Source organism: Pinus tabuliformis, chromosome J (genome assembly GCF_031772625.1).
Source record: "Pinus tabuliformis cultivar Carrire ecotype Pingquan chromosome J, CPIR1, whole genome shotgun sequence".
In the NCBI taxonomy this organism is placed as follows: domain Eukaryota; kingdom Viridiplantae; phylum Streptophyta; class Pinopsida; order Pinales; family Pinaceae; genus Pinus; species Pinus tabuliformis.
In genome coordinates, this window is record NC_142295.1 from 741,841,794 (window position 1) to 741,854,459 (window position 12,666).

The window sequence follows — 12,666 nt, forward strand, 5'->3', positions numbered from 1 at the left end:
GGCTTCCAATGTCTTTCCAATGGCTTTCCTCCTTGGCTTCTTACTCCTGTTACTTCACAGATCTATTATGCTTCTCCTTGGCTTCATATCATCATTTAGTATCCCAGAATATTGACATATTGACATCAATGACAATCTAGATCAACAATGGGTGCAGAACTATGGCACTAAACTGGGTGCGAAATTGTGGTACTGCACTGGGTGCAAAACCGAAAATACTAAACTGGGTGCAGAACCGGAAGTACCGATTTGGGTGCAGAACTAGAGGTATCGATCTGGGTGCAGAACAGAAAGTACCGAAATGGGTGCAAAACCAAAAGCATTGATCTGGGTGCAGAACTGTGGTACCGAAATGGGTGCAGAACCAGAAGTACCGAACTGGGTACAAAAGAGGCTGAAGGTGCAAAATTTTTGATACTTTGACTTTGACATTGTATTATTGTACTCTCTCTCTCTGCTAAACATTTGATATGTATAATAAGAAGAATTGATCAAGGGTTTTCCCCATCTTGGGGTTTTTCCATGGCTTGAGCCAAATATTGGTGTTCTCTTGTCTTGGCTTGTCTTCTGCATTTTATTGTTTATGTTCTATCAATAGTAATTGTCAATGTGATTAATGGTTCATGTGATTGCTATTGGAAATTAAGTGGAAATTATCATTTGGGCTAATAAAAGGACATTGAAGTAATTGTTGCTAGCATAGAACATACCATTGTTATATAAAATTAACAGATATTACTAATGTTCTCTCCTCATTCACCCAACATATTCAATTGGACAACCTCACAATCTAGTAGGAAACAATGATAATTTACCAGTTCAACACTGTGAGCTTATTCACCAATTGCAAGAGGAAATTGACACAATAAGAAGCCAGCGGTCAAACATCCACACAGCTCGACATTAGAATTTCATGTCGTCTTCTTCCTTTACAAATTTGGGTTCATGTTCTTAGCCTAAGGTGAATTCTATTCTTCCAGACCTGAAGCAGCTCCTAGGAACTCTTCTACAACTCCAAAATCCACTAGTTCTCCCTCCACAGGTTTAACTTAATGTTTTTCGGGAGAGGGTCGGGAGCGCGCTCCCTAAAAAAAATTTCACTCCCTACCTTTTCGGGAGTGTTTTTCCTTTTTTGCAATTTTTTTTTTGTAGTAATGTTTGAAATGCAATTTTTTTTTTAAGAAACAAATAATTTTTGACTGGGGCAGCTTAATGATCAGTCTAGGCCCTAGTATTGATATGTTATTCATGGTAATGTTAAATTCTTAAAGTAAAAGTGACATTCTCCTTAATATTCATTTTCATCATTTTACTTAAATTTTTAACATTACCATGAAATGACTCGAGATGTTTGAGAGTGGTTCCGGCGTCATTGGATTTCATATGGAGAAAGTAGAATTTTAGATTTCATTCAAAATCCCACAGACTTATCAGTTTTTCAGGATTTCAGGATTGGGGGATTGCAATGTTTACATTGAATTTTGTCATGTATTAGGGTATGGAACTCGTATTTAATCAAGAGCACCAATCCTTCTATGTACCTTGATGTTAGTGACATTGGTTGTCGAACTCCTCTATCATGACCCTCCTAAAAATGTACGCATCACTCAAACAAAATCTTGACTTGACATGCTATGTTTGTTCTATCTTATGTTAATGCTTAGAGGGTGATATTAATGACAAAGATCCCTATACAGATACAGAGGTAATGACAAAGATACCTCTGGATATTAATGCTTAGAGGGTGATATTAATGACAAAGATACTAATTTTCCAACAAGACTAAAAAATTAGACATTTCTTGTGGTGGCAAGAGGCCCAAGCATAAGAAATAGATAATAGATTTACTTCTCTTTTCTAGTTTCTAGTAGCTTTTATAACTATTGACTATTTCATATTTATTATGACGTTTTTTTAAACAATTATGACAATTTAAGTTTGAAGTTGGCAATTATAACTCATTAGTAATGAATTATGAATATGATGCTTCATGAAAGTTGAAAGTTGTTTCATTTCATTTCATTTTATAACATTTCATTTCATGTTAGATATTATTTGTTGTAATGGTTAGACTTAGCTTACAAGTACAACTTTGGTGATCAATGATGATAAATGTTATATATTGAATTTTGAAAGCTTGAAACTTTAAGATTGATGAATCATGAGACTCAATATGTTGTATGTTACTATGTTACTAACTTGTAGACGTGGTTGATGAAGATTATAACTTCTAGATGATTGTTGTTGTATGGTTCAATCTATGTTTTTTCATGTTTTTTATATCTAATTCATTATTCTACATGTTTTTGTTGACATATATGTATCAAAATATAAAAATATATATACATTATATAAAAAACGCTCCGGGATTCGCTCCCAAACCAGGAGCTTCTAAAAATGTCGCTCCCACTCCCGTTTTTGCTCCCGCTCCCAAGTAACACTGCTCCGGATTTACACTATCAAATCGTTTGTTGAACTTCAATATCTCCAGTTTTAGAACTGCTTGATGCATTTTCAAAGCCTACTGTTATTATATGGCTCATTTTGAAGGCTAAACCTGTTTACATACACTTGCAGCATCCACCAAGATGCACTTTTACCAATTTAATTAAAATCTTGCAGACAAACCAAATTAAAGTCCATCCATATCCAAAGAGAAAAGGCATACTTCTGCATCATTATCTTAAATTCAAACAAAAACATTACTTCTAGAAAAATATGGCAAATTATTTTCAGACGAGGAAAATTACACTCACGAGTTGAAGTTCATTCTTATCCCAAGACAAAAGGCATCCTTTTAGATGAGGAATCAAAACTCAGGTATCAGAAACCTATCACCAAAACAGTGGCAAAATCTTATCTAGGCATATTGAGCTACTGCTAATATGGAACTGACGACTCAAATCATCGTAACATGACTTGAATTAGTGATTAATAAAATAAAACAATTTAGGAGACTTGCCAAAACAAAACAAGGTTTATTGAACTTGGAAGAAAAAGTTAAAAACACAAGAGACATCTTAATATAAGAATCCAGTTAAATAGAGTCTTTAAGATAATTTATTAATCAGAGCTACTTGTATTTTAATGGCATGCTGGAGATGAGGTAGTGTCAAATAACATACTAACGTGAAAATTCATGATAAGACTCAAATATATTAATTTGACGCATCAGAAAATTAGCGTAATCAAGGAATACAAATGAAAAATGACATCAAACATATTGATTTCTTATAAGTTATAACCAACATATAAGAAGATTTACACAAAGCATTTGATTAAATACATGAATCATCCCAAGATTTAAACAATTAAATGGTAGCAAAATTGAGTAGGCCTGGACAGATGAGGGAAGGACAGGAAATCTTTTTAAACAAAAAATCCGTCAGAAAACCTTGGGTGCTTCCATGTTTTCATGGATATTTTTTTTTCAGGAAACTTCACAGGGAAACTCCCAGACACTTTCCCGTTTCACAGATGGTACCTCGCATATCACCATCAGCACTGATTATAGCTCTTAACCTAATAGGGACATCAAGTGAGACACTTACAGAGGCAGCCAGTCATGGAGATTGACCCCCGAGACTTCCTGCAGGAAACTCTAAACCCACCATAACATATAACGTCCTCTCTAACTTTATACTCTACAGAGTTCCTCGCAAGGAGGATAAGACTTTGCCTTATTTCCAGAATTCAAATGTGAGAGCTTCTAGACGGCCTTGAAGGTGAAAAGCAAACAAACCTTTGAGATGTTAGGACAACATAGGTTCCAGATCATTTGGCTATGTTTAGTTCGAATCCAAAACATCTTTTCGTGCAGGAAAAACTGTTTAAGGGATTACGTTGAAACTATCATCTTCTCTTTTCCATGAAACAAAGGAAGATTACAACAGCCCGAGACCAATGCAGACAATATATACTAATGTGTGATGCTGCCCATATTTGTTTTCAATTGTAGAAAAACAATCAGATTCGTTCATTGTTCAGGTACTTGAACAGCCAATGTACATGCCATTAAAAATGACCTCGTGGCTACACCAATCACTTCATCTGAGAGATCAGAGCATAAAACTCAGAAGTAAACCAAGGGAGATGGACACCCATTGATATGGTCAGAATGGTCCAAGATGCCGTCAGCAACTAATTATTAGAAGCCGGCTCCAAACCTGCACATGAAGATAAGCAACGTGATACAGTGCAAGCAGAATCATATTTGCAATACTTTAGAGTCCTGATATCTAATAAGACAATCCGTTTTTCCCAAGAACGAGAATATATGCTTTATTAGCCTTATGAAAGACGATACATCAAAGCTCAAAAGCTAATGATAATACAGTCTTGCAGTAAATATATATCCCTCGTAAAACAATCCTAGAATGTAATACTTTTAAGAATTTGTAGCTTTCTGAAACACAAACCAGACCCAGAAGAATTGACTGAAACAATAAGCGAATGCAGGATACATACTTGGATAACTCTGTTGATAAAATCAATGCAGAATTCCCCACAAATTGTTTTTGTGATTTGTAGACAACCAGAAAAAGTCAGTTCTAGTTATTATGTGACAACAATGAAGTTGTAGACAAAATATACAACTTAAACCAAGAAAGGGGGCAAAATATCTGTTTGGTCTTTGTATAACGGTAGCTGTTGACCGCTATCAAGAAGATGACAAAAAAGTAACAAATGGGTTATTGAAAATGTGGTTCATGGAGGTGTTGTTGCCTAAATAAAGAAACAAGATGACGGTAGTTTCTCCCACATCATACGAAGAGGCTGTGAATTGGGCATAGAACTTGAAAGTGAAGACCATAGGAGATTTCCATTGTCTAATGCATAATGATAAACCCTTTTAGAAAGGTGCATTGAGAAAAGATGTTGTCAAATTTATGACGGAAATGATGATAAAAAAGAAAGAAGACAGAAGAATGCTTGCTGCACAAATTGTAAACATGAAGAACATTCAGAGAACAGGTGCTTATACAAACAATTATATCATATAGTGTGAAAATTCTATCACTGCAGTAACTGGTTTACTTTTCCTACTTATTTCACCATAAGTTATTTATGAAAGTACTTCAATAAACATTAAAATAAATACCGCTGCAGATATCACACCGTAATACAGAAACAAACATATGCACAAGAATCAACACATTGACACAGTTATTTTGGACTAATGTCCCCGGAAAAACCCAATGTGGGAAAACTGATGCAGCAAAGGAAGATTTTATTATTCAGCAATTTTCTAGTACAACAGGGTGCCAAACTGGCTTACCCATAGATAAACAAATTTTCCAGCACTTCTTTTGAACCCAGCGTCAGCCCTACTGACCTCTGCGTGCCCTGAAACCCTCTGCGTTAGCCTGTTGAGACTCTGCGCAGCCTCTCTTGCCTTCTGCATCACTCTTGCAGCCTCTGCGTGGATGATGCAGACCTTGCTGGCTCTGCGCAGCCTTTGCTGCCTCTGCGTGGCTCCCTCTGGCCCTGCGTCTGCCTTTTCTACCTCTGTGCCGATCTCCCATCTCGCTGCTCCATACTTGCTGCCTCCTGACTGCTCTCCAGACCACTGATTCAATTTCTCAGCTAACCCCGCTCCAGAAATTCAACTAATTAGTCTCCCTCAGTGTGTTCTCCAAGTGACCCTCAAGCCTCCTTTTATACTTTTCTCGTTGATAAATCAACGGCCGGGATTAAGTCCCTAATCAACGACTAAGATTAGATCTGGGTTGATCCATGACTTTTGGACCATTCTAACACAGTTTTATATTAATACACATTAATATTTTATTTTCCCTAAGTTTAGACTTAGGGATTCCATTAAAAATATTAATTATTTTAATATCTCCCAAACTATTTAGAATCTACCCAAACCCTTTTTGGGTTATTGGAGATCTCATGTGCCTTAGCCTCTCCACCAATTTCTGTGGTTAGAGCACATCCGATGCTACCCCAAATCAACATATAAACAGTGACAAAGTGTAGACGACAATGACACCCATAAATGTAGAATCTAGATATAATGCTTACAAAAAGAAAACATGAGAAAATTATGTTTGTTGAGGACTGGGATAAGACAAATAAGGAAATCACAATAAAGAAGGGCATAGTCCTACTCTAGAAATGCTAAGAGATGATGAGGAAGAAAGGCCCATTGTACAATGCGTTCAGTGTGGAAAGTTGGGGAACTATAGTCTATAGCTAAGCATGGAGAAAGCTAAACCCCCAAAGACATTGTTGTGATAAAGGTGTGCACCCATTAATCACAGTGATAATAAATTCTCTAGAACACAAAAAGGTAAAACTAAATACTAAATTTTGTAGGAATTATACATATGCAGTGTAGAAACAGTGACAAGGTAAGAAGGCACATTACCCATATTTGGTGACAAGGAAGGCTCAAGTCAAGGAGTCCCATTCAAATAGACTGAAGAATATATCAAACCAGTGGAATGGGGTATCAATGCTCAAGGAGTGTTTCCAAAATGAGGAGAGCTTAAACAATGGCTTTCTACACCAGTGGATGGCTACATGAGCATCCAGGAAGTGCCCTTGGGAGTGTGCTTCTTGAACGCTATCTTTTAGAAACAATTTTTAGGAGTGCGCTCCCTCTCAAATAAAATCACTCCCTTCCCAACAAGGGGGCACTTGAGGAGTCTCTCTCCCTAGGAACTCCTAAAACACTCCTAAGAGCTTACAAAATGCTCCTCGAATGCTCCCTAACCAATCCCACAAATGTGAGCAAACATGAGGTTTTTTTGCTTGTGGGAACCAAGCCAAGGTTCCAAATGGTAGATTTAGGCATGGCTGGTGTTCCTTGATAGATTAAAACACTCACTCACATGATTTTCTCTCATTCTATGCCCTCATTTCACTTAACTTTGTTACAGTCCTTGAGCAGCAGATTTGTAAAAGCCAGGAAGGTAAATTGAAGACTGCAATTTGTAAGAACTTGGAAGAGAAATTGAAGGCTGCCGTAATTACGTTCAACCACCATTGAGATGGAAGAGTTAGGCTCTAAAGCCCATTCTTGTTTGCTTTTAATTTGTTTCTATGTGTTGTAAACTAGCACATTTACTATGTTGAATGTTCTCTTCTCCTAGTCTTTCCCGTTTCTCCTTCTCCATCTTTCTGTTGCAAGTAGCAAGTTATCAAGATTCAACAAGCATCATGGGTAAGTCAATATGGTTTATCCTTTTGATTCCATTTTGTGTTATAATGGTGGCCTTGGGAAGCTGAAATACCAGTGTTGATGAGCACGAACTAGACACAGGCAGTACATATACCATGGAGAAGAGGAAGAAATGGCAGGGGATGATGATGGTCACGAAAGTGATAACGAAGATGGACAAAAACCCAAAGAGACTTCAATACCCTTGTGGAAGTATGTAACAAATCTTGGAAGAAGGAAAATGGGTGGAACCACAAAATTTATATGCCCTCATTGTTATATAACTTACACATGTTCATGTGAGCCTGTGAGAAAGCATTTCTATGGGATTATGCATGGGATGAAGGTAGGACTATAAGAGTCAAAACCTATGAAAATGTACCAATGAAAGATGGAAACAAATACAAGGAAGATGAGGATGCACAAAACAAATTCAAAAAGATCAAAGGTTGAATCTAAGACCTCAAGCCCATATAGAATGTTCGGTGGTCAATCCCCATCCCCCCATACTAGTGGATTATTTCTTGTGCATTCAAGGCATACAACAATATCAAATTCCTTGAAGGTTGTAGGAATGGCATGGTTGCAACAATTTTTAGGTTTTTCAATGCATGTGGCATAGCATTCAATATTCTGTACTCACCCTATTGGCATTAAATGGTACAAGCCATCCATGGTGCCCCTAAAGGATACAGGAGCCTCGAGTATAAAAGAGCAAGAACCATGGGACTTGACTGTGAAAGAGAAAAATCCATAGTTCTCTAGGATTATTTACAAACAATTGGACAAAATATGGGGTATCCATTTTATTTGTAATGGGCTAGGGTAATTTTGCCCTAGGGTTTCCTATAGCAATAAGATTTCTTCCTCTAGTATAACAATTTAATTTAATACAGTTGATTTATCCTTCAATGAACAGTACTAATCCTTTCCGATAATGTAGTGAACTCAACAAAGCAATATAACATTCACGAATTCCAACCCTTTAATCAATAATATGATAATTCCAACACTACAATATTAATTGCCCAACGAATTTGCACCACATATAATCCAAATCAGTACAGTATTTGATTCAACACAATAGATATGAGTTTCGTTTAATAGAAATAGACCCAAGATCAAAATTGACAAATAGAGTGCCCTAACAAGAGATCGGATTAATCAACATCTAAAGATGTATGTGGGTTTTGTCCAAACACAATGCCTCAGAACTGTTATTGTATTTTCATACCAAAATCGAGTCTGCTGCAATCTTTGGTCCCTCTTTGTTACAAGATCCAAGCTATGGAAGTCTTCAGCTGACAAAGGAACACTTTGCATCTTGTACAAGAGGACCTTGTTCAACATAAGAGGTATGCATTTGTCTAGAATGTCATGAAACCAACTTCAAGGGGTCACTTCTAACCTCAAAACTCAAGACTACCTGCCCAAACCTTCCATTGGTGCTACAGACCTCGTTCTTCCATCAACAGAAGATCTCGGCTGCCGCAGGAAAATATGCCACAAAGAATTTGATCTTCTTAGCTATTACTCTGGTGCCCCGGGCTTCAACTAGTACTCGAACTTCTCAAGAAAGATTTCTCCTTGTTGTGCTAGAACGAAGATAAGAAAGGTAAAATAATTTTACCATCTATGGTGGAATCTTTTGCCACCGAGATTGATAGGAGAGATGGGGTCTTAAAACCCTCAGAGCTATTGCTCAAGAAAACAAATGATTTGATTCACCATTGATGATGCTGATTTGATCTTAACTCTTCTCTATTTATAAATTTCTCCACGGGCTTCAAGATGTGACAAATTGTGGGTGCAACACCTAGTTTTGGGTTCTTTTGTCCCAGCCAACCCAACTTTTGCCCCAAATTGGTAAAAATTGGGTTTTTACCCATTTATCAAGACTATAGCCTATGAGGTTAGATATGCTATTTCATCCCTCACTAACCCTCAATTTGAAGAGGACATTATAGTCCCCCTTCCGAAAATTTCTTGCCCTCAAGCAATTGCAAATTTGGGTGTTGTAAAATGCGTTATCCTTCCCATGTGGCGTCCTCCTCTGGCAGATTCTTCCATCTAATAAGGTATTCTAGAATTACTCGCCCCCTTAACTTTTTCTCTCGTACAACCATGATTGTATCTGGAATCAATTCTAATTGTCCTTCTTCATCCAAGGGAGGTAGTTTGATAGAGTTGATGACATGTTGTCCCACAAACTTCTTGAGACATGGAAGATGTTATGGATTTTGCTGTCAGTTGGTAATTCTAACTCACACACCACTTCACCAATGTTTCGGACAGCTTTGTAAGGCCCATAAAATCTTGTTTTCAGCTTTTATGCACCACCTTTTTTGAGTGTGGAATGTCTATATGGTTGCAATCTCAAGAAAACGAGGTCTCCTACCTCAAAGTTGTGTTTTGTTCAATGTTGGTCTGCATACATCTTTTGTTGATTTTGAGCAACATGCATGTTTTCCTTGAGTACCTTGAGAATGTCCTCACTCTCTTTTATCTAGTCTTTACCAATTGGTGCCTCACTATCTCCAAAAACCCTGTCGATAAACGATGGTGCATCATACCCATATAGTGCTCTAAAAGTTGTCATCCCAATGGATAAATAGTAAGTGGTATTGTAACAATGCTCTTCGAGGTACAACCATTTGATCCATGCCATTTATTGACCTATCACATAGTTACGTAAGTACCCTTCAACCTAGTTATTCACAATTTCTGTTTGACCATCTGTTTGTGGGTGGTAACTAGTGCTAGTAGTTAATTCTATTTCCACTAACTTGAAGAGATCCTACCAAAATGCACCCATAAACTTACTGTCCCCATCGCTAACTATATTATTACGTAGTCCATAGAGTCTGAAGACTTCCTTAAAGAACAATTCTGCTACTTGTTTGGCCAAATAATCAACTGAGATTGCAAAGAAGTGTGTGAATTTCGTCAACCTATCAACTATGGTGTAGATAAAGTCTTTGCCTTGTGCTTTGGGTAATTCTGCGATGAAGTTCATCGAGATGCTCTCCCATTTTTTTCTGGAATTGGTAAAGGTTGGAGTAGAGCTGCAGGATGCGTGTGCTCGACCTTATTCTATTGACATGTCATGCATTCCTTGGCATATCTCATCACATCTTCCTTGATACCTTTCCATGAAAACACTCCCTAATATTTCGATAGATTTTGAAGAACCCCCGGTTGTGAAACTTCTATCACTACAGCAATTGATTTACTTTTCCTACTTATTTCACATAAGTTATTCATGAAATTACTTCAACAAACATTAAAATAAATACTGCTGCAGATATCACACTGTAATACAGAAACAAACATATGCACACATTAACACAGTTATTTTGGACTAATGTCCCCAAAAAAACCCAATGTGGGAAAATCGGTGCAACAAGGGAGGATTTTATTATTCAGCAATTTTCTAGTACAACAGAGTGCCAAACTGGCTTACTATTATGAAACCAGCTCAAGAAAAGATAGATCAACGCCTTAGAATTCAGCCTCTTCGAGGGGGCAACCTCCTTTACATTACATAAATGAACAATTCTTGGATGATACAAATGAAAAGACCTCCTTTCTATCTATAGGAGTCTAAGGGGTCATAACATAATCAGAGCCGACATAACAATAATAATGTAAGGGCACAATAATAACAATAGTGGGCTTCTATGTGGCACAATAGTAACAATATGGGCACTACATGGGTACATCAATATAATAAGTGGGTTGTACTAATAACAATAAGGGGTTACACTAGTAGTATAGGGGCCTAACATGCCCCTCTCCTTCAAAAAGCGTTGTCCTCAACGCTTGAGTAGTTCTTCATGCTTCTGTATAAAATTCTTGTCCTCCCATGTGGAATCTTCAGTGGGTAAGTTCTTCCACTTGATAAGATACTCTGAAATTGATTGATTTCGAAGCTATCGGGCTCTTGTTTCTGTGACTGCTCCAGGCTCCAATATGATTTTTCCTTCCTCTCCAATTTCTGGCAATATTGTTTGAATTGGGATCTTTTGCAACTTTTGAATAAGTGGCCATACTTCTTCGTCCTTCTTCCATTCATCCCTTGTTTTGTTTATCCAATCTAGTTGGATAATAGAAATATTACAAAACAATGCTTCCACATCCTCATCCTTGAAGAGTCTTCCCATTCGGTAAGGTCGTCATTTTTTAAGTGCATGTAGTATTGCCAAAATTTCCTTCTCATAAATAGCTTGCTTTAGATGTAGTAGTAAAAATACCTAATCACCTACATCAAAACATTTTTCACTACGATGTTGATCTACCTGTTGTTTCGTTTGATTTTGCACCGAATTGGCGTTATCCTTTAAAAGTTGGAGAGCTTGTTGTTGATGCTCGATGTGATCTTTCTCTACTTGAACCTTTTTCTTCTTGATATGTCCTTCTATCTCTAGAGTTTGAGGAGTGGTAATTTCTTCCAATCCTTTACAAGATATGGTCAGATTCATTTCTTGGTGCTCGATGTGATCTTTCACTTCTTGAACATTTTTCTTCTTGATATGTCCTTCTATCTTGATAGTTTGAGGAGTGGTAATTTCGACCAATGAATTACAAGATATGGTTGGGTTCATTTCTTCTTTCTCGATGTGATCTTTCACTTCTTGCACCTTTTTCTTTTTGATATGTCCTTCTATCTTGAGAGTTTGAGGAGTGGTAATTCTTGCCAATGCTTTATAAGATATGGTCTGATTCATTTCTTCTTTCTCTAGGGTGGGATCCTAGCGTATATCCTCTTCTTTTGATGTTTCTTGATCTTTTTCTTCCTCCTCTTGATATTCTATGTAAAATAATTTATTCTCAGCACACTTATGACCTTTAGTGCATTTGCTATCAGAATTGTAACAAAGCCCTTTTTCTCTTTTTTCTTCCAATTGTTGTGGTGTAACCCTTGTAGGTTGCAGAAGGCTGGGAGAAACAACACTTCCATCTTATAGTTGTGAGGGGTATGCTTCCTGGTTTCCATAATTTTCCTACCACTATATCACAAAACCCTTTTACTCTTTCCAATTGTTGTGGTGTTGCTCTAAAGAAGGTGTTGCTCTTTGTATCCTCATAATGTGCTATCATTTCCTCCGTGAAAATTGACCATGTAATAAGTTGTTTACGAGAACAAAGCCCTTCATACCATAAAAATTGATCCGGTTCTAAATATGAAGATGCAATACATACCTTTTGTAACAGTGGTACACCATATAGATCAAAATATTGCTCCATCTGAAGTATCCAATTTACCGGATCCTTTCCATCAAACTTCCTCATCTTGTTTTTTCTTGATTTTAGGAGCTCGATCTTGAAACGACTGTAACTCTATACTTTCGGATCTTTAAGTTCTGAAATTGCGACCTGTAGTAGCCCTTTGCGTCCTCTTTCCAATGCCACCAGTCTGATCCAAATTGGATTCTCCAAGAAAGAGTTATGCACAATCTCCCAAGATGACCTGATTATAGACTCTTCCAGAAGAG

The 12,666-nt window shown here is 37.2% G+C and overlaps 1 protein-coding gene across 3 annotated transcripts in view; it reads right to left on the reverse strand.

Annotated features, from left to right (window-relative positions):
* Positions 1–3,209: 3,209 nt before the first annotated feature.
* LOC149228848 (serine/threonine/tyrosine-protein kinase HT1-like) overlaps positions 3,210–12,666 on the reverse strand; it is a 152,319-nt gene continuing 142,862 nt past the window's right edge. For all 3 annotated transcript variants that reach the window (XM_089378406.1, XM_089378404.1, XM_089378405.1), the window contains one exon: positions 3,210–4,166. The gene's annotated coding sequence lies outside the window, so the exon portion shown is untranslated. The remainder of the gene's footprint in view (positions 4,167–12,666) is intronic.